Below are 22,193 nucleotides of genomic sequence, written 5' to 3'. Positions count from 1 at the left end.
CACAACCAAGTAGCGTCATCATCATGTCCTAAGTCCACGATCCTCAGCTCTCCATGCAAGTTGTTTAGGTCCTTCAGTTCCTTGAGCCAACAGCTTTGCCTGGAGATGGTGATACCACCGGTGTCTAGTGATTGAATAGACTACACCTTCCCCAATCCTCATAATGCTTGCTTCAGATTGGCACATCCATCAATATCCAGATGTCTAAGGTTGATCAACTTTTCCACGTCTGTTGGCAATTTTTCAAGGTTATAACGGTTGGTGAGTATTAAGGTCTGCAAGTTGGAGATCAGTAATGGTGTCGGGGAGCAGTTTGATGTTGGGATTTCGAGATAAATCAAGATATCTTGGATGGACGAGGTTGCTTATGGATATTTGCAGCATGGTGACTGCTGAATTGCTCGTATTCAAAGAACGCAAGCCCCTAAAGCTTCCTACTACTGTGTCATAAAAAAGCTTATAGGGCACACTATGGACAGGGGATAGGGGATTCATTTAGGAGTAAGGAACTTGGTTTGTCCGCTCCAGAGTATGGTGTTCCCGGCATCCATGATAGATCGAAATTACTACTGTATGACACATGGCGAACCCTTCTATCAAGTTTTCCAAAACTCAAGTCCACAATCATGCACTGTGTCCCCGCAACTAGTTGAGCAAGATCATGCATTATGTCGTGCATTTTGAAATTTACTACGTGGCCTAGCTCATTCTCTTGAACAACTTGAAAGGAGGACCTCCAAAGCAAATCCATGAAATACTCATTGCCCAAACGTTCCTTATTTGGATCCACATATGATGACGGGATAAATCCCTGTGCCATCCAAGGTTGATCAACACAATCCTATCTTTTAGAGATATAAAGATGGTAGAATGGTCTTTGAGTTATCTAGGGTTTATTGTGTATGTATATAATGAGTTTTATCAATAAAAAAGTGTTGACATTCTCTTTTTACATGGTATTAGAGCTTCATCTCACGATCACCTTGTCCTTAGCTGATCTCACTATCCGTGCCTTGCGACTTTGCTAGATAATGCCTAGCCCTCATGCGACCCTTCTAGTTAGTACTTGACCCTTGCGTGACCCTTATGATCAATACCAGAGCATCGTATGACCTTGCTGGTTTGCCCCAGGGCCTCGCGTGACTTTTCTAGTTGGTGCTTGGGTCTCGTGCAACCATGTTGGTTGGTGCCTAGATAATGCCTAGCCCTCATGCGACCCTTCTAGTTAGTACTTGACCCTTGCGTGACCCTTATGATCGGTACCGGAGCATCGTATGACCTTGCGGGTCCGCCCTAGGGCCTTGCACGACTTTTCCGGTTGGTGCTTGGGTCTCGTGCAACCATGATGGTTGGTGCCTAGGTCTCGCCCGACCTTGCTAATTGCGATGTGATCATAGTGGTTGTCCCTTGGCTTTTGTGCGACACTGTTGGGTCTCAGGCCCTTACTAATTCTTACATGTTTGGTCATTCCTAAGGTTCTTTTGATCGGTACCGGAGCATCGTATGACCTTGCTGGTCCGCCCTAGGGCCTTGCGCGACTTTTCTGGTTGGTGCTTGGGTCTCGTGCAACCATGCTGGTTAGTGCCTAGGTCTCGCTCGACCTTGCTAATTGCAATGCGATCATAGTGGTTGTCCCTTGGCTTTTGTGCGACACCGTTGGGTCTCGGGCCCCTACCGATTCTTACATGTTTGGTCAATCCTAAGGTTCTTTTGTTATTAATGAATCTGTGAAGTTTTATGGGTTTCTCAAGATTATCCTTTTGTTTTGGTGAATTCAATTGATGATGGTTGAAGGGAGCAAGTCATTCAATGGGCTAGATTATTAGTATGATGTTATCTATTGATGTGATATTTTTGTCAATCATCGTGGACTGTTGAATTGTTGGAGTTGAGTTGCTTGAAGAAAACCTTTTTAGTAGTTTTCTCGTTATCATTGGAAAATGGGTGATGGTGAGAATAGTAATGTTGAGAAGTCGCTAGACACCGGTGGTAATACCCTCAAACTTCTAATCGAATTACCGATAAGAAGTTTGAGGGTATTACCAATTTTCAACAATGGAAGAAGATTGTTAAGTTCATTTTGAAGGGTAGAAATCAACATATACACTTGACTGGAACTAAACCTGCTAATAATGCAAATTAGGATATTATTGATGCACGTCTTATAGGACAATTTTTGAACTCTATGGAGAGTAATATTAGAGACTTGGTAGCTCATATTGATACAATCAAGGAATTGCGGTAGTATTTAGATGTATTGTATTCTAGCCAAAACAATATTTCTAGGATATATGAACTATCAAAGGAGTTTCACCGATCCGAGAGCAAGGGGTGGTTTAATTGATTAATATTTCATTGATTTTAATAAAATGTATGAAGAGTTGAATGCTCTTCTTCCTATTTCTTCTAATGTTGAACAAATGCGACTTCAAAGAGAATAGTTGGCTATAATGAATTTTCTAGGAGGTCTTAGTCCGGCCTATGATGTTATTAGGTGTCATATTCTTCGTGGAGAGACTATTGCATCACTTAGGGATACATATGCTCGAGTTCTTCGAGTATCCCGTGGTTCTTCTCAAAGCACCATAGCTGTGGTTGGTAGTTCAGCTTTTGTCTCTCAATATCGAACCGGTAGAGGTAGGGGTGATAAAGGAAATCGTGGAGGATATAATGGTCGTGATGGCCGTGGTGGTCGAAGCATAGGAATAAGAAGAGGCCAAGGACAGAGACAAATATATGGACAACTCTAAACTTCTACTAAGAGCTCGGGGGCTATTCGGACTTGACATTGTTGTGGAAAACCTAGCTATGTTTAGAAATTTTGCTACAAGTTACACGGTAGACCAAGACAACAACGGTTTCCAAATGTTGCATCTAGCATTGACTCTTTATCCATGCCACAATCTTCCCAAGGCAATATAGTGGTTTTGTCTGATGAGGAATTTGCATGGTACAACCAGTCTCAGATTTCACAGCCTACTTCTTCCACTGCTACTCTATTCTAGACATATAATGCTACCGCATGCATTTCAACTAATTCTCGCCCTTGGGTCATTGATTCGGAGACATCCGATCATACATCAGTCTTTCGAGATATATTTTCCTCTCTTACTTCACCATCATCATCTACTGTTACCTTAACTAATGCTTCATCTTCTCAAGTTAAGAGAGTTGATACAGTTCATCCAATCCTTTCTTCATCATTATCCTCGGTACTTTATATTCCAAAATTTCCTTTCAACTCATGTCTGTTAGTAAATTAACTAAACACTTTCAATGTTTAGTGACTTTTTACCTCAATTCTTGTATTTTTGAGGATCCGGCTATGAAGAAGATGATTGGTAGAGAACAAGAGACTAAGAAGGGGGGGGGAGGGGCTGTATGTGCCTAAAGATGCTCCTTTCATTGCTTGCCCCAATATTGCTTCTCTACATCAGATTCATTGTCGTATTAGACATCCTTCGTTATATAGTCTTCAGAAGTTGGATTCTAGCTTTCAATCTCTTTCTATTTTAGAGTGTGAATCATGCTGACTTGGCAAATTGCATTATGTTAGTTACCCACCCCGAGTCAATAAAAGAGCGGTGTTTCCTTTTTCATTAGTTCATTCAAATATTTGGGGCCCTTGTCATTTAGTTTCCAATTTGCGTTTTAGATACTTTGTTACTTTTGTTGATGATTATTCCAGGGTTACTTGGTTATATTTAATGAAAAGTCATTTAGAATTGCTTTCTATATTGCGAGCCTTTATTTGTGAAATTTATACTCGCTTTGGTATGCATGTCAAAGTTTTGCAATCCGATAATGCTATAGAGTACTTTTCTGCATATTTTTCTGACTTTATGACTCAACATGGTATGTTCATGAATCTTCTTGTCCTAATACACCTCAACAAAATGGTAGAGCCGAAAGGAAGAATAGATATTTTTTGGAGGTCACTAGTTCCATGTTATTTGAGATGAAGGTTCCTTGAACCTTTTAGTCCGATGTTGTTCTTACTGTGTGCAATCTTATTAATCAGATGCCTTTTTTCTATTTTACGAGGTGGTATTCCTTTTTCCACTTTGTCTCCCATTCAGCCTTTGTTTGCCTTACCAACTCCTATTTTTGGTTGTGTCTATTTTGCTCGTGATCATCGACTTGTAGTATCAAAACTTGATCTCGGGGCCATTAAATATACGTTTTTGGGTTATTCTCGTATTCAAAAAGGATATTGTTGCTATTCCTCAACCTTGAGGAAATACTTTATAGCTGCTAATGTTTCATTCTTTGAGCCTACTCCTTACTTTGAAGTTCCAATCACTGTTTCAAAGATGGATGAAGACTTACATGTGACTATCATTCACTCATCTGCTCCAACTGTTTCACCAATGGCTAAATAGAAATCTCCTCCTCTTAAGGTTTATACTCGGTGTTCTCGAGTAACTACCGATTCACTCCATCCTCCCATCACTACTGCGTCATCTTCAGCTCCATATCTACCTTTAGCCGATCCTCGGGTAATATCCGATCTTGACCTTCCTATTGCTCACTACAAATGTATACGTGCCGGCACTCAACACTCCATTGCAAACTTTGTCTCATACACTTATGTGTCTTCTTCCTTTCGATCCTTTTTATCCACTGTTGATCAATATCTTGTCCCTAAGTCCGTAGGCGAGGCATTACAAAGCCTTGGCTGGAGGACATCTATGGAAGAAGAATTAAAGGCATTACAGGTTAATGAAATCTTGGACTTGGTACCTCTTTCATCAAGCAAAACTACTATTGGTTGTCGATGGGTGCATATTATGAAAGTCAATCCTAATGGTTCTATTGCTTTTCTAAAAGCAAGACTTATTGTGAAAGGGTATCCTTAGGTGTGGCATCCCACTTTTATTAGGTTCTAGACGATTCGTAAAGACCGAAATGGCTTTGAAAGCCGACTTATGACATGGAGATCCGCACGTCGATGGGAGGGATTGAATTATAGTTGTTAAGTCGGGTGCAACTAGAAGTCCCGAGTACATGGACAACTATTTGATCTAGTGTGATGGGAGCCGATTAACTGCTATGGGACAATTTAAGTTTGACATATTCAACTTCGTCGGGATTGAACTTCAGAGTTCCTTGTTCTTTTTACAAACCGCAAATTGGCTGGAGGAAAACCTCAATTGATATGCTCCAATGGTGATTAGAGGGTCAACTGTGTACCATGGGTTAGAGGACCGAATGTGGTACAATGGTCAAGGAGACCATTCACCTTCACTATCACGTGAATTATGGTCAAAGAGGGGTAGTCGTCATTAACCTATTAATTGGCCACATAATCAGCAAGGAGAGGTAAAAAATAAGGTGTTTAAGAGGTGCACTAGATTGACAAATAGGGCGTGACAAAGGGAGACATCACACTAAATTTATAAATTGAATGACAAATGACTTAGTGGTATATGAGTTAAAGGACAAATGGCCGATCTTGAGGGGATTAGTGATCATGAGGAACAACTAAATGACCTCATGCTTAACAAATGTGAGGTGCTAGAGCCCAATTAACAAGTGTCAATCCTCCTCCTCAAACAACACCAAGTGGCAACCTCCTTCCTCAAGTGGCGATATCAAGGCTGAAACATTACCTTAATGCATGTGAGACAAGTGGCAATTGAGAAGGGATTAATCACCAATGGAAAACAACTCAATGGATGCATGATAAATGAGTGTCTATGATCTTCTAACCTCTACTTCCAAGTGTCGTACTCCTTGATGAACGCTCTCCAAGTGTCATATTACAAGCTGAATCTCGGTAAGACCTTCTGCATGCTTCGGGCAAATCATCCTCTTAGGCTCATTCTTGTGTTTTCATGCCAATTTGAGAGAGAAGTAAAATTGAAGGAGTCCAAATCTGCTCTGTTCCAGTGAGGGTAGCAAAGAGGAGACCAAAGGGTATCTCCATCGACAGCCCACGCCATCTAACTCGAGCAAGGAATCCACCAAACTCTGCCTTGTAATTTGTTAGAGGTCCGAATAGAGCTGAGTGAAACTATTCAGGTTGGTTTGTGCGATGATCCATTTGGTTATATTGGCATATCAACAAGTTAGAATAATGGAATTGAAGGATGAATCGTTGAGTTGGAATCGGGAAGTGGGGCTTTCCCCATAGATGTGATTCGGTCCGGTCTTGTAGACTAGCTAATTGATGTACATATTATGTCAAACGGGCTGGTTGTCGCCCTTGATGATGGGATCGGCGTGACGTGCAAGTAAGTTTTAGAAATTGAAAGGTAGATGTTTAAACTTTGTGAAAGGTTGATATGCTAATCGTTTAGGCGGGGAATTCACTCGAACCGATTTGTAATCTTGTTAGGGTGGTTGAGTAAAAGCAGAGTAGATTGTTTGATTTGGCTAGCATGATGTTTGTTTAAACTAGAATGGCACCTCTACGAGTTGGATGAGTGGAATTGATGAACAAACTGTCGCGCTTGAGCTATGGAATGTAATTTTCCTTTTGGTGTAGTTTGGCCTAGTCCCATAGAATATTTGCTTGTATAGCAGGTTGTGTGAGGTGGACTGGTGGTTGTTTTAGGTGATGGAACTAGCATGGAGAGTAAATGAATTCTGGAGATTAAGATGTGAACGGGTGAAAACACATGAAGGATTAAAGTGAGTCAAGTAGGTTTAGCTTCGGCATAGGCCTAGGTACATTGAGGAGCCTTGAGGATAATTCTAGTAGGATAACTAGAGTAATTAAGGGCTGAACTAACGTTAATTGTGGACCGATCATGGAGGTAGACATCATTATATAGCTGATTGTACATTATTCCAGGCATTAGTGAGCCCAATGAGTAAAGAAAGCATTGAGAGTATGTTGGTCAGAGTGTATTCCAAATTGGCTAGCGGCTTTTGAGAGTGAGATGATGGAATGTGGGGGTCGACGGACCTTGCTTGGTACTTATGTTAGCTTCAGTATATTAAATAATGTGTTGTGCCTTAACCGATTATTTGATAACTTGAAGTGGTGGGACTTCAGTCTACCATGTTAGCAAAGCTAGTACTTATGCGTGTTTTGGCATTCATGGCATTTGGCATGTCATGGTACAAACATACCGAATCATTGGTACCTCGAGAGGGGAAATGAGACACCCCGAACCGTGTGTAGGGAATGTCGTGGAGTTAAAATACCCCTAACCTATGTGCGGGGGAATGCTGTGGCTACGGTTAGTGCCTCGGAGAGAGGAACAACAAGATCGGACTAGTCTTAAAGGCAATTAAGGAGCCGAATAGTAGAACTTGCAAGTATAGCACAATCCTCATCTATTTTTGGGACATACGTGGATTGCTGTGTACGACTCTTACATTGCATTTATCTTGGCATGTGTGTTTTGATTTGATCTTATTTATGAAATAAGAATTGAGCTAATTCTTGGGTAGGTGCTCGTTAATTCACTGGAGACTAAAGAACCAAAGCTAGGGACGACGGGGTTTGGATGCATTTCTTGCTGAGCTTTTTAGCTCACTCTTGTGGTGATATCCTTTTTTTCTTTTATGGATCACCCAAGCTTAGGGGGCAAAGGAGTGAGATAGTGACTTCTGGATCCGGCGGCTAGTAAAGAAACGAGGAGTAGTCACTCGAGCCTCCAAGATAACTCTTAGTCTTGGGATAATGTTTGTAAACATGAAGAACTCGTGAATGTCTAACACACAAGTAAACACCTTGATGATCTTTTGGCTTCGAGTTCAACCCACGCCTTTGCATTATCGTTTAATTAATTTGGGTACTTTGTGTTTTTGGAAAAATGAGTCCTAGCTTCCGCATGTTTAACATCAACATCTAAACTTATTAAGTATATAAAAGGCTAAACTCGGTAGATGTGATGGCCCGGGACGTCACATCAAGTGTATGGAGTTGACTATCTGCACACTTTTTCTCCTATTGCTAAGTTTACATATGTTCGTATTTTGATCTCCATTGATGCCACATATAATTGGTCCTTGTTGATGTAAAGAATGCTTTATTGCACAGTACTCATGGTGAGGAGGTGTATATAGAGCAACCTTTTGGATTCGTTGCTTAGGGGGAGTATGGTGGATTGGTTTGTAAGTTAAAGAAGTACTTATGTGGTTTGAAGTAATCTCCACGCTCATGGTTTGAAAGATTCTTTGAAGTTTTATTCTTATTTGGATTGTCTAAACATGAAAATGATCATTTTTTCTTTTATAAACAATCAGGGAGAGGTAGGCTGTTCTTAATTGTGTATGTTGATGATATTACCATCATAGGAGATGACTCGTCTGGTAGACTTGAATTAAAACTCTATCTTTAGCAACAGTTTCAGACCAAGGACTTAGGAAAGTTGAAGTGTTTCCTAGGAATTGAGGTGACATAGTCAAAGAAAGGTATTGTCCTATCACAAATAAAATATGTCCTGGATTTGCTCACTAAAATAGGCTGGTTGGGATCAAAACCTCTTAATTCACCTATGAAACAAGGAGTTAAATTGGTAGCTGATGAAGAAAAAATTCTTGACAATCATGAGAGATATAGAAAACTAGTAGATAAGCTAAATTATCTCACAATTAGTTGATCAGACATTGCACATTCAATTAGTGTAGTAAGTTAGTTTCTGTCTTCCTCTCATACATTTCATCGGGGTGCGATCATTCGAATTTTGAGATACTTGAAAAAGGCTCTAGGGAAAGGAATTGTTTATCAAAATCATTGTCACAAGAGAGTTGAAGGATTCTCTGATGTTGATTGGGCAAGATCTCTAGATGATAGAAGATCAACTACGGGCTCTTGTACCTTGGTTGGAGGAAATCTAGGGCACGCATAACAACGATTCTATTTCTCTGTTTCCGTTCCAAATCTATTCCAAAAACATGTTTAGAACCAAAATTCGATTGGTAATGCAATTCTACTTTTCCGTTTCGGGAACAAATCTTTGTTCTAGAAATAGATTTGAAAGAGAAATGAGAAGCTCAAAATTGTAGTTTCTCTATTCCAAAAACAAAAATGAGAAATAACCTACCAAAATCCTTTGTTTTTTTTTTTTTAAAATTCTCATCACACTGTCTCTGTTGCCCTTCCTTTGTCAATCGCTGCCACCTGCTAACTATCGTCACCCATCGACCTCCGCCACCGGTTCCCGCCCACCGCCGGTAGTCGTCGACCCCCACCGCTAGTCATAACAACCACCGCCGGCTGCTACTACAACCACTATCGACCGCCATCGTTGCAACGACCGCCGTTGCCATTGCCAACCACCGCCCACCGCTAACCTCCTCCGGCCGCAACCATTCGTCGGCCGCCACCACCCACCGCCCCCGGCCGCCAACCACTACCTTTTACCGACCATCGTTGTGACCACCGTAGGCCACCACCGTCGACCACCTCCCGTTGCCTCCTACTGCCTACCTCCAGCCACCGTCGCCACACACCACCTTCCACTGTCACCCACCGCCGGTCGCCGCCAACCACCGGCCACCACCACCCATCGCTTGCTATTGCCACCCACCGTTGGCCACCGGCACTCGCCGACCATCGTCCACATCCAACTTATGCCACCAACTACCACCCTCGTCGGCCATCAGAATCGCAGCCGACCGAGGCAGCTGGAGTAATAAATAAATAAATTTTTATTTTTAAGTAGTAAATAAAATTTTCTAACAATAAAAATTATATTTCTAAAGAAATTTTAAGAAAATTAAAAATGAAGTAGAAATTTTTTGTAAAAGATTTTGTGTTAATAATATTCCAGAAGTAGAAATTTTCAACCGTTATCAAATGAATTTCTATTCTAGGAACAAACATTTTATGTCATTATCAAATGCATTTTTTTGCTCAAAACTCATCCATAAACTAGAAATAGAAAAATCTATTTCTAGCCATAAATTGATTTTAGAAATAAAATGGTTATCATGCGCACCCCTAGTATCATGGAAGAGTAAGAAACATAGTGTTATTGCATGTTCCAATGCTTAGTCGAAATATAGAGCCATGGCACAAGTGATATGTGAATTAATGTGGATTCAGTATCTCATGACTGAATTAAGTTTTAAAGTTTCCACTCATATGTTTCTATGGTGTGATAACAAGGAAGCAATACATATAGCTTCCAATCCCGTGCTTCATGAGAAAACAAAACACATCGAGATTGACTGTCATTTTATTTGAGAGAAGTTCTAGAGTGAATGATTCTTCCTAGTTATATTAGGATTGGTAAACAACTTACAGATATTTTTTCTAAACCTTTAGGTAATGGGAGAATAGGATATGTAACAATGATTCTTCCTTGTTACAAACATTTGTAATACTAATCCACGCCTGTGCTATCTGTGACCAATTTACTGCGTGTCGTTATCAAAACTTGGCTTCCTCTTGCACCGCCCATCAGAAGTCCTCTCAGATCAAGCCATTTTTTAGGAATTTCCTTCCAAACATCATCCAAGAGAAGCATGTACCTCTTTCCCTCGATTTCCCTTCGGAAGAGCTTATGCAGCTGGTCTACCTCCATATTTGAGGTAAATCCTTGTCTGTAGCAGACTTTATCATCTTCTCCAAGATTAGTTTTATGTTGAAAACGTCTGAGATGCATACCCACATATGGATCTCAAAGTTCTTCTTGACCAACTCATCATTACACACCAGTTGTGCTAATGTTGTTTTCCCCAAGCCACTTATCCCTATTATGGAAATGATGGATACATCATCTTGGATAGGGGAAGGGGTCAGTAGGAACTTTACAATTGCAATTTTATCATCATCCCTCCCTATAACCTCCTCAGCACGGACAAATGAGTGAGTCTGTTCTCTCTCCCTGACCACGAACCTAGTTTCAAGCGGGTATTCAGCTAAGTGGAACTTCCTATTAACTGCAATACAGTCTAATCTTTGCCTGATGCTTTTCATCTTGTGACGCGTCTTGATAGCAAGAATGAAATCCTTCATGCTCGAAAAGACGAGATGGAAATTCTTGGTTACCTCCTTATTGGCTGCCTCACCACTGGCCAAGATCTGCCCCTTCAAAGCCTTGATCGGGTACTTGTCCAGCAAATCGTTGGCATTGTCGGCATTGTACATGACTTGTTTCAGCTCTATGAGCCAACTTTTGACCTGATGGTTCTTCTCGTACGGCTCCTCCACTTCGAGAAGGACGTTCCGGATTGTGGAGACGACGATGACCAACATCTCGAGCTCATCCTTGAAACCCCAGGGCTCCGGAATCTCATTCACAACCAAAGAGCCAACCCTCTTGATGATTGCCGATGCTATGCTGAAGAGAGCTGCTTCCGCCATTATAGGGGAAAACGGGGGTTAACAGGAAAAGTTACTCTTTTGCACACCAAGAACAACTGGTGAATGCTTATCGGCAATGACCAAGACTCTTTTTTTAAGTCAAGAGGATTCTCTTTCCCTTCGTATCATTTCAGGAAAATGACAATATTTTTCGATAATTGGTAGAGATCTAAAAATAAACTGAAAAATATTTTCCTTTATTTAGTAAGAAACATTTAATTTGATTTCCGTGTTGTCATTTGGCTAGAAATAGTTGCCATGGATACTGGTCGTACTATATGGTATGACTAGGCGATCGGCGTTGATGTGGACCATTTGTGCAAATTTAAAAACTAAAATGATTTTTTAATAATTTTTTATTTTATTTTTTTCCTTTTTCCTTCGTCACGAGCAGCCGGCGATAGCCACGGGGAAGCTCGAGCCTCGTTAGCCCGCGTATATAGTAGGTCGTCTAGAGGAAGAAAGAAAAGAAAAGAAAAGAAAAGAAAAGAAAAGAAAAGAACTAAAATTACATTAAAAATTTAAAAGAAAAAAAATTGAATTTTAGTTTTTAAAAAAAAATTAGCCTCGATGGATTCGTGCACGGGCGCCGAGGGCCTCGAGCTCGGCCTTCGGGCTCGGCGTTCATATACCGGGCCTAGCCTCCCGGGCACGAGCATCGGTGTCTCAGGCCTAGCCTCAATGGATAACGATGCAGTGGCCTGGGTCTTAAGCGCGGCCTAGATGGACCTAGGCCATGGCGCCGCAGTCTTAGCCTAGGCACTAAGGACTTGGCCCCTCTGCTTAGGGTCCGAGAACAAGCATTGGGGTTCCTATGCTGAAGCATAGAATTTCTGGTTCAAACCTGGAATCATTTTCTTGAATTTAAGCTTTGATAGGATAACATTTTCTGTAAAACTACAATCCAAATGCTGAAACATGAGGAAAATATTTGCCCAATTTTTTTTTTCGTGAAACAAACGTAAACAAAATATATCTCCAATTGTTAAAATTGTAAAAGAGATTTGCCGAGCAACCATGAAGTCATTTTTATTGGTAGGAAATTTTATTCAAAAGAAGTGAAAAAAACAATGGACAATTGAGGTAAAAGGGTAAACCAAATAAAACCATAAACTTTTATTGCCATGACAAATTTAACACGAACTTTCAGAAGTACCAGATAAAAACACAAACTTTCTTCCCTTTCATATTTTTGTAATACCTATATAGCAATAGAAAAATAGTGGTGGCAAACGGTTCCCTACCCACCGTTGCAAGAATTGGTGATATCCATTTTACGCCCATTCTCACTCTCAATGGTGTCTTCTATGTGCCAAAACTATGAGTCAATCTTGTCTTTATACAAAAGCTCATTGAAGACCTAAAATGTTGTGCAAGTTTTTACCCTACTTACAGTTTTTAAGGAACATGATTTGGAGAGGAAGATTGGACTTGCTAAGGAAAGGAATGTGTTGTACTATCTTGAGAAACCCAGGGTCGAAGAAAGTCATGAGTAATTCCTCCTTATCATTTGTAAGTACTTTAAATAAAGATGTCATTTGGTTTTACTATTTTTCGTTTTGGTCATCCATCTTTTCGTGTCTTAAATATCATGTTTCTTTCTTTGTTTAAAAGATTAAATATGACTGAATTTGCTAAGCACACTGGTGCATCTTTTCCCATTAACAACCAAAGAAGTTCTCATCCTTTTGATTTGATTCATAGTGACATTTGGGGACTCTCCACAATTCCAAATGTCTCGAGGGCTCGATAGCTTGTTTCTCTAATCGATGATTGCACTAGGTGTTACATGAATATTCTTACTCAAACACAAATCTGATGTAAGTAGTATTATTCCTAATTTTTATTCCATGGTTCAAAATCAATTTGGAGTCAACATTAAGAGCTTTAGGTCAAATAATGCCCAAGACTACTTTAATCAGATCTTGTCAACCTATTTCCAAAAAGAAGGGATAATTCACGAATCATTGTGTGTCAACATACCACAACAAAATAGGGTTGCTGAAAGGAAAAACGGTCATTTGCTTAACACTACTTGAGCATTGTTTGTGAATGTCCCCAAGTCATATTGGGGGAAGCCCTCTTTACATCAACATACATGATTAATAGACTGCCATCAAGAGTATTATATTTCAAAACTCTAGTGACAGTTTTTTCAGTTCTTATCCCCATTTCAGGACAACAAATAATCTCATACCTAGAGTCTTCGGTCGTACCTCATTTGCACATGTTCATAATCATCAAAGCGGAAAACTAGATCCTAGAGAAATCAAGTATGTCTTGCTTGGTTATTCCTCTACACAAAAAGGGTATAAATGTTATCATTCTCTTTTTAAAAAAACCTACATATCAGCCAATGTTACATTTGTAGAAAATAAACCTTACTTTTCACAGCATTATCTTTAGGCAGAGAAATAATTAGTGAAAGATAAAGACTTTGAAGACCTTATTGACTAACCTCCTCATAATCTTCCAATCCGAGCTTCCATTTCTCTTCAACCAGTCACTGATTAATCAGCTCCTGACCAATTAATTTTCGATGAATCAGTTCCTGCTACTTTAATCTCGGAGTCACTCTCTACATTTGAGTGTATTCCGGAATAAGTGTCCACTCATGTATTTACCCATATTTTTTATTCTATGAGATTTCCTTAGGTGTACTCAAGAAAGACAACTGTTCTAGACCAAACACAGGTTAAACATTTCCATTCGAATTTTGCAAATGAATTTCTGGTAAGTTCCGACTCTCCTTTGCATAAACACTCGATTGATATGCCAGAATGATTCGCACCTTCCCATTGCTATTAGAACAGGTACAAGAGAGTGCACAAAGCGACCCTTATATCCACTATCTCACTATATGTCACTTGAACGTCTATCACCACCTCATAGAAATTTCATTGTGAGTTTGAACATCAATGTTATTCCAAATACTTTATCTGAGCCATTTTCTAAAACAGAATGGAGGAATGCAGTGAGAGAAGAAATGGTTGCACTAGGAAAAAAAAAGACTTGAGAGATTGTCGAAAAACCGAAGGGAAAAAATCTTATGTGCTGCAAATGAATTTTTACCATGAAATATAAAGCCGATAGTTCTCTTGAGAGATATAAAGCAAAATTGGTGGCAAAGGGTTATACTCGGCCTTATAGAGTAGATTATGAGGAGACATTTGCTCCGGTGGCAAATATGAACAATGTGAGAATTTTTTTACTTTCTCTCACGACCCACTTTAATTGGCAACTTCAATAGTATGATGTGAAAAATGCATTCTTTTATGGAGACCTAGAAGAGGAGATCTACATGAGCATTCCATCGGGCTTTGAAAGAGAAAGGATAACAAACAAAGCATGTAAATTATGGAAAGCACTATATAGGCTCAAGCAATTGCCTAGAGCCTGGTTTGGGAGATTTTTTAGAGTTATGAAAGCTTCGGGGTACAAACAAAGCCAAGACGATCATACCCTCTTCATTAAACATTCGGCAACAAGGAAGGTGACAGCACTTCTAGTATACGTTGATGATATTATTGTCACGAATGACGATGATAAGGAGAAACAAGAGCTAAAATGACGTTTGATTAAGGATGTGTTTGGGAGGGCTTTCCAAGGGGCTTTGGGTATCCAAAGTCCCTCGGGCCAAAGTCTAGGTGTTTGGATTTTTTTTTCAAAACATCGTTGGGATAAAGTTAGCTTTCAAAAGGCTAGAAAGCCCAAGGTAGCCTTGAAGCTGCCTTGGCTTTCCAGCATTCTTGACATGCTTCTGGGAATGAATAAACCTTTTTTTTTTGCCTTTATTGTCTTTACATATTTATTATCATTCCAAGTTTAGCCCTTTCAAAATAGAAACCCTAGATCTGGCCTCTCTTTCTTTTCTATGGTCTCTTCTCTTCCGAAGATGTCCTCCTCCTCCTCCCTTCCTCTACCCTCTGTTTCTCATCGCTTATAGCAAGAGTGAAAAGATTGGTCGGTGCTCCAACCCTACCTCCCCCCACGAGCTCTTCACATTTATCCTACACACTTGGAAGGTTTGCCCTTCACATTGAATACCCGATCATGTGCCACAATCTACGGGCAGCTTCGTCTTACTCTCTAGCTTCTCGTAAGCCCTGTTTCCAACTTTCATCGGAAGTGTCTATTAGTCGGTTTGCATCGTTTTTTTAGTAGGTTTAATTTCTTGTTCATTTCGTTCCTTTTGGTGTTAATTTCTTGCGTCTTCTTTGCTCAGTCCACGGTTGCTCGTCTTAACCGCAATCCAGGTTCTCAAGTGTCGTTCTCTTTGGAATCTTGAAGCTCACCTCTTACGTGATTGCCTCTCGAGCTTGAATCTCGCTTGGTTGCCTCTGTGTTCTCGTCTTCTTCACTCTATCTGCAGTTGCTAGTCTCAACCGTAGTCCAGGTTCTTTCACTTCAATTCTTTCTCGTTGTGCTTTTTCTAGTTGTGATTCTAGCGGATGGTGAATTGTTTAAGAATAAAATGACTAATTTTGTCTAGAAATGGGGATCGTGTCTTTCTCTTGCTCTAGTATGAAGTGTTATTGGTTTGGTCATCTGCCTGATGTTTTCTTTTCTTAGTGATCTGTCTCTCTGGATTTGCTCTCTATTTCTTGTGGCACTGGTTAATGAAAGATTTGTTCCCCATCGTCCCCCTCCAAAAAAAATAAATAAATAGAAAAATAAGAAGTCCCCTCATGCACAAACCGAATGCTTCATTATCGAGATAATATCTTGCAAGATTATAACAATATCCCGCAAGATTTTGGGAACTGAACAATAATCATGAGTGTTGCTTCCTCATTCTAGATGTTGTTAATCATGTAAAGGATTAGCATGTAGTTTCTATTTCTAGCATTAAGTAAACAAATCCCTATGACTATATGATCAACTCCCCACAATTGCTCTTCCTCTGTTTATATTGCGGAGAGTACACACAGCATGGTTAGAAGAAATTTTAGAACATTATTTATAGGATTATCCTACATATCTTCAGAATTCCATTAATGTTCCATAAGTAGATCTTTCTGTTCTTGCATCCCCTGCCTCCCGGCCTGTATTTCTTCATGCCAAAGTGACCCTTGGTAAAAATCTATCTAATTTGTTTGCATCTCTCAAATGTTTATCTTCATTTTATTGGAAGATGGCGGTTCAGCAAAGGAAAAGGCATATTGGGGCTCGGAAAAACTAGAAACTTTTTGTAAGTTGTGCATTGAACAAATTGAAATAGGCAATCGTCTTGCAAGCAACAAAAGGGATGGATGGACAGTTATAATTAACAAGTTTGAGAAGCTAAGGGGCAAAAAGTATGATAAAAATCAAATGAAGAGTAAATGGGATAATCTTATGGAAGAATACAAAAGATGGAGGAAATTGCTTTTAAATAAAATAGGACTGGGATGGGATGCAAGGAAGAAGACCATTAGTGCAAGTGATGAAGGGTGGGAGAGGAAAATTAAGGTGTTTATCTCTTATTTTGTTACTTTTTTTCCAAGTTTATCTTTTATGATACAACTCATAAAAATGTTATATTATAATACGAAGATCATAAGTTTAAGGCTTTTCGAATGAAAGTCATACATCCGGATCTTGAAGTTTTATTGGATAGAATGTTCGGGGGTACAGTTACTACTGGAAGTGTCACATGGAATCCCGCATAAGGTTTAATCAATAATTAGGATATTGAGACCCCACAAGCTGATATGGGTGATGGCGCAGGATCTACTAATGATAATTTAGAGGGTAATGCAGGTGAAGATATTGTTCAACCAAGTCCAAGTAAGAGCCATAAATGAGCGGCACACGTGCAAGCCGGAGGAAAGAAAAGAAAAAAGTTTATTAGACCTGCTAAGTTAGCATCGCAAATTGACAAACTTTGTTTAGCTGTTGAAAGTAGAAGCAGTGTTTCATCTCTTGCAAGGGAGTTTGATCCTCACATGAAAATTATGCAAACATGAAAAGCCATACTTGAGATTAAGCAAGACTGAAAGTTATACTTTTTTGTACTATCACACTTTGTTGAAAAGAAAGACAACCGGCGGATCTTCATGAACTTGGATGGAGATGAAGAAAATGTCGAGTGGCTCAAGTTTAACTTGGAAGAGCATAATAATCATCACTAGGATGTTAGCTACTTGTTTGAACTTTTTCATATGCCATATTGTTGTAATGTGAGACCTATTTTCAGTTGGTATGATTTGCACTATATTTACACTATGTATGAACTCTATTCCTATTTATGTTATAATGTGAGACCTGTTTTCAGTTGGTATTCTTTTGATTGGGTGGAATTTGCATATCTATGATGGATGATTTAGATTATTCATCTATTTTCCGACTATAACTCTATTTTGTTACTTTGACCAGTTATGGATGATTCTCCCGAAGGAAAAAATCATGATAAAGAAAAAGAAGAATATTGGCAAATTGTGGGAGTCGCTCAGGCCGTAGTGGTTTATCGTGCAATATACAATTACAAAGAACCATGTATGATATCTTTATATACAGGAAATGAATGGTTAGAATAGTTGATGGGTGAAGATGCTAGTTCGACAAGGTACTATCAAATGTTTAGAATGCATAGGATCGTATTTAATAGTTTAATCCATGATTTAGCAATAGGCTATTGTTTTCAAGGAACTAGGAATATCGATGTAACGGAAATGCTTGCAATATGTCTTCTCATTTTAGGACACGGTGTAGGTAATAGGTTAGTACAAGAGCGCTTTCGGCGCTCCGGGGAAACCATAAGCGGGTACTTTAGCTTAGTATTAGATAAAGTATGTACAATGAGAAAATATTTGATCCAACCATTTGATCGGCAATTTAGGGAAGTTCCAGATAAGATAACCAATAATCGAAGATTCTATCCTTATTTTAAGGTACATTTTGCTTATACAATATAAATGTAGAACTCAACAAATATTTCGATTATACAATAATATTTTTATTTTCGTGTTAGGATTGTATTGGGGCTATTGATGGCACACATATTCCGGTAGTGGTACGTATGCATGATCATATTCGTTTTATTGGTCAAAAAGGAGCATCGACTCAAAATGTATCGGCAGTGAGTAATTTTAACATGGAATTTATTTATGTTTAGATTGGTTGGGAAGGACAAGCTCATGATACTCGTATCTTCCATGAAGCCATTGGGAGATATTATGTACAATTTCCTCATCCTCCTCCAGGTTTGTTAATTAATGATTTTTTGTACAAGAATATGTATACATGTGTCTATGTTGATTGAATTTACATTATATTTGTGTAGGTAAATATTATTTAGTAGATGCCGGATATCCAAATCGAATAGGTTATTTAGGGCCATACAAAGAAGTCGAGTATCATTTGCTAGAATTTCGACAAGGCCCACACCTATAGGTTATCGGGAGGTATTCAACAATGCTCATTCCTCGTTGCGATCAGAAATTGAGCGAGCCTTTGGTGTGTTAAAAAAAAGTGGAAGATTCTAAATCCAATGCCAAGTTACCCGTTTGAAAAACAAGTGAAAATTGTGATAGCAGTAATGACTTTGCACAATTATATACGGAGAAATGCCGTCAATGATACACATTTTGCAAGAGATGATTTGGATCTTGATTATGGATACTCGCTTAACCTTAATGATGTAATTGAGGGGACTAGTGCTTCAAATGAAAATTTATCTTCTAACATGAAACGTTTATGTGATCGAATAGCCATGAGTTTAATAAATATTTAAGAATGCCTGTAATTTTCAATGATAAAATAAATCTTGTATTGGTGCATGTGTGACTATGTCTATTATAATCTTTTTAATTGCGAAAGAAGTCCACTTTGACATGATTTTTTATATATAAATTTGTTGGTACGTCTCTTTTACATTATTCTCAATGCAAATATATAAACGTGGCACTCATTGTTTTCTTTTTCCAATTTTAAACAAATTAAAATAAAAAAATCTAAATAGTTCACATTAAATGACTTTCCAAATATATATTTACCAAACAACATTTTCCCAAACTTTCTTTCTAAGACACTTTTCAATTACGGTTTACCAAATAGTTTTTGCATTTCACCAAATCCCTTCGGACTAAAGGCATTTGCATTTTCCCAAAGGCTTTCCCCAAAAGCCTTTCCAAACGCAGCCTAAATATTTTGAAATAAAGGAGCTGAGAATACTCAAATACTTCCCGAGCATTGATGTTTCTTACTCTATACAGGGAATTTTTGTGTCACAATAGAAGTATGTGATTAATCTCTTGAAGCAAGCGAGAAAACTTGACTGTAAACTAGTAGCTACAACTATTAAGCCTAATAAAAAAAACTTGGGCGGGCAAAGGAAGAACCTATTATAGATCGAGAAATGTATCAAAGATTCGTTGGGAAACTCATCTATCTAGCTCATACTAGGCCCGATATTACCTATTAGTGAGTGTGATTAGTCGGTTTATGCATGACCCAAGAGAATTACACTTACAAGCTGTCAATTAAGTGCTATATTACTTAGCAGGAAGTCCCAAAAAAGGAATTCTATTCAGCACAAATCAAAAACTGGTGCTATTAGCTTATAACTGTGCTAACTTTGCAGGATCCACGGTGGACAAAAGGTCAACATCTGGTTATTGCGCATTTCTTAGTAGGAACTTAGTGACTTAGAGGAGTGAAAAAAGAATGTAGTTGCAAGATCAAATGTTGAATCAGAATTTCGAGCAATGGCCCAAGGATATACGAGTTATTATGACTCAAAATCATCTTAAAAGATTTGAAAATCGAGTGAAGGGTACTATGAAGCAGTATTGCGACGATCATTCAACAATTAACATTACTCATAACCCCATATAACATGATATGACGAAATATATTGAAATTGACAAACACTTCATCAAAGAAAAGGTAGAGGAGGTGGTTGATCTACATGTCTTATATACCTTTTGAAAATAAATTGACAGATGTGTCGATCAAAGGACTTAATGGTGGGATCTTTTGTGAAATAATTTCCGAGCTTGAAATGGAAGATATCAATTCCCTCGCTTGAGGGAGAGTGTTGAATTATCCTGATTTTTAGGTTTTGATTATTAGAAAATAGCTGTAAACAATGAGAAGTGGCTAGAGCAGCTCTCGTCTCTTAACCAATGTTGTTCTGATTGCTTTACTTGGCTTGGCCACTCGTCCGGTGTTTTCTCCATTGCCTCAATTTGGAATATCACGCGGCCGAGAGGACAAGAGGTGTAGTGGCATGCATTCATTTGGAATCGTACTCTTGCCCCACGACATTCCTTCCATTTATGGTCGGCAACGCCGAACCGATCGCCCACCCACCCGTGTGATACTGCTCAATTATAACAGGATTTTGGATGCCACATGGGCCTTCCGTGGATATAGACTAGATAGTGTTGATCATCTATACTTTGGTTGCCGCCACACCGCTACCCTTGCTTCCTTTTGGGCGGCCAAATGCAATCTTGCATGGTATAATGAGCCTTGGCAAGATAACCTGCGTTGGGCAATGTAGCACTTCGGTGGGCGTAGTTTCCACCAACGTATTGCTCGCTTCTCCTTTAGAGCTCTTTGCCACATCATTTGGAAGGTAAGAAACCAGATTTTATTCCGCAATCAGATTCTCTATTTGCCTGCCATTAAAACACACCTTCAGAAGGTTGTCAAGGACAAAGAGCTAACTTTCAAGCATGTGGAAGACACCACTCGCAATAGGAGGATGCAAGCTGCTTGGGCTATTGATCCGACTATTTTTTGTTGATATGAGGGTCGTCCCAATTGCCCTTGCTGGGTTGTATTTTGGCCCGATTGTTTTGGCTATTTTCCTTCTTTCTTTTGCGGACCCTTGTCCCTCTTTTGGACCCACGACACTCTTGTTCTCCTAATGACACTCACTAGTGTCATCATCAGTGCAGGACCTTTTTTGTAGTGTCGGGCTCCCTTTGCTCTTGTATAGTCACGCTTTGGTTAAAGTCAATATACTACTTACCTTTACAAAAAAAAAAAAAAAATAGCTGTAAACAATTAGTTAGGAAATAATTTCTTAATATCCCTTAATTTGTGGGCTTACAATAGACCCGTTAAAACGGGCCTTAAACCCATATATGACCCATATATCCGTTAAATGGGTCATATATGGGTCAATTCAAATTCAAAGAGTCCATCTATAATGGGTTCTAAAATTTAAAGCTTAAAATAGATAGGTCTAAATGGATTCGGTTTAGAACCCATTTGCGACCCTCTAGGCCTCACTCTCTAATCTCTCCCTCTACCCTATCTCCTTCTTGCTTTCCTCTAACCTAGCTCTAGACGCTTCCAGCTAGCGCCTCGGCCTCGCCGTCTCTCACATAAGCTTATGCTCGAGGAGCAACTTGTGCTCACGGACGTCCTCGATGAAGGGGAGCTCGGAGATTTCCCGTGAGCGGAGGTCCTCTACGAAGCATCAATAAGATCCGGTGGAAACCCAAAAGTGAATCGAACCCTAGGTAATCGTGGGCTCGCTCACTGCCTATAACCGAGCCTTAACCTTTCGGATTCGATCAAGGTGTTCTCAATAAATTTCGATTCTACATTGATGATCCGAAGAGCCACTCGATAGGAGAAGGGAGGAGGAGGAAGAGGACGACTAATCGGTAAACTTCGGTCCACAACCTGGATTTGAGCGCAATGCTTTTGCAAGATACATTAGGCATCTTCTTTTGGATTTCCAAGTGTTGATTATTGCAACTTTCCTTTCGATAATTTGTGGTTTCTGTCTCAAGTGGCAGCGATGGCATGAGGACGTTGTTTCTGCTATTTCAGAGTCAACGTTATTGGCCGGGGTAGCGGCGGTTCAAGGCGGTGCCGACACGAAGGGAAATTTGTAAAAGTACCGATTGAGAGTATCCGTGGCCCGCTGGTTGCCGGAGTGGTGCTGGTCGAAGAGCCGTTGAGCTCCACCGTGGCTAGACGA

At 39.5% G+C, this 22,193-nt stretch overlaps 1 long non-coding RNA gene and 1 pseudogene across 1 annotated transcript; one reads left to right on the top strand and one right to left on the bottom strand.

Annotated features, from left to right (window-relative positions):
• LOC125316034 lies at positions 1 to 13,476 on the bottom strand. The gene is made up of 3 exons (XR_007199339.1): positions 13,467 to 13,476; positions 1,676 to 1,680; positions 1 to 845 (listed from the first exon to the last, which is right to left on the bottom strand). It is a non-coding gene; the product is annotated as an uncharacterized LOC125316034 (long non-coding RNA).
• Positions 13,477 to 16,378: 2,902 nt separating this feature from the next.
• Positions 16,379 to 17,636, top strand: LOC125315980 (annotated as a pseudogene).
• Positions 17,637 to 22,193: the final 4,557 nt, after the last annotated feature.

Source organism: Rhodamnia argentea, chromosome 7 (genome assembly GCF_020921035.1).
Source record: "Rhodamnia argentea isolate NSW1041297 chromosome 7, ASM2092103v1, whole genome shotgun sequence".
Lineage (NCBI taxonomy): Eukaryota > Viridiplantae > Streptophyta > Magnoliopsida > Myrtales > Myrtaceae > Rhodamnia > Rhodamnia argentea.
The sequence above is the reverse complement of the archived record's forward strand: the minus strand, read 5'-3'. Positions and strand labels throughout refer to the sequence as shown.